This window comes from Saimiri boliviensis, chromosome 6 (genome assembly GCF_048565385.1).
Source record: "Saimiri boliviensis isolate mSaiBol1 chromosome 6, mSaiBol1.pri, whole genome shotgun sequence".
NCBI lineage: Eukaryota > Metazoa > Chordata > Mammalia > Primates > Cebidae > Saimiri > Saimiri boliviensis.
The window spans coordinates 126,509,146-126,510,103 of NC_133454.1; the positions used below are offsets into that span (position 1 = coordinate 126,509,146).

Consider the following 958-nt stretch of genomic DNA (forward strand, 5'->3'; position numbering starts at 1 on the left):
TTTAAAAATAGAGAACCATAAAAATGGGCAACCAGCAGCCCTTGGGGCTACTCTGCCTATGAAGTCACCATTCTTTTGTTTCTCTACTTCCTTAATAAACCTGCTTTCACTCTATAGCCTTGTCCCAAATTCTTTTTTTTTTTTTTTTTTTTTTTTTACTTTCTTCTGGAGGTTTATTTTGGATAAAATAGTTGAAGACAGATTACAATGAGACATTGTACAAAAAGACTAGAAAATAATTTAAGAGGGTATTTTAAGCATGGGATTCTGACACACTCATAAACGTGTTTGCTCCCAAGCTCTTACTACAGAAAAAAAAAAATATGGAACGCTTCACGAATTTGCGTGTCATCCTTGCGCAGGGACCATGCTAACCTTCTCTGTATCGTTCCAATTTTAGTATATGTGCTGCCGAAGTGAGCACCCAGATTCTTTTTTGCACAGGTTCCAAGAACCGTCTCTTGGGGTCTGGATTGGGACCCATTTCCGGTAACACAATGGGCAGTGATTTCACCACTCAACTCTAGCCTGGGCAGCAGAGCTAGACTCTGTATCAAAAAAAAAAAAAAAAAAAAAAAAAAAGTTTTAAGACAGCAACAGCAGAGCATTAACCATGTACTAGGCCCTGTGTGCAAGCCCAAGTTTTACACCTGTGAAGTCAGCCCTGAAGACAGGTTCAGGATGGCGTTGAACTAGATACAGAGGTCAAGGGTTCATGTGTACCACAGGCTAGAGTCCTGATGTGTGCTCATGCGCAGAGGTAGACACACATACAGCCAGTTCAAACAGCAAGCAAAACACAAGCGGAGAGGAAATTGAGTTGCAGAGAGATTAGTTCCACAGGAAGAGTGAGGTGAAGAATGAGCAGGCATCAGCCATCGATTCTTAGCTGTTAATATCCCTCACTCTTCCCCTGGTCAAGGGCAGGCTTTGGCAGCCATGTTTGTATTTGGGTCAC

At 41.9% G+C, this 958-nt stretch overlaps 1 non-coding gene across 1 annotated transcript; it reads right to left on the reverse strand.

The window, feature by feature from the left end:
* Positions 1-317: 317 nt before the first annotated feature.
* Positions 318-424, reverse strand: LOC120364736 (U6 spliceosomal RNA). Its single transcript, XR_005579884.1, has one exon. It is a non-coding gene; the product is annotated as a U6 spliceosomal RNA (small nuclear RNA).
* Between the last annotated feature and the right edge of the window lie 534 nt (positions 425-958).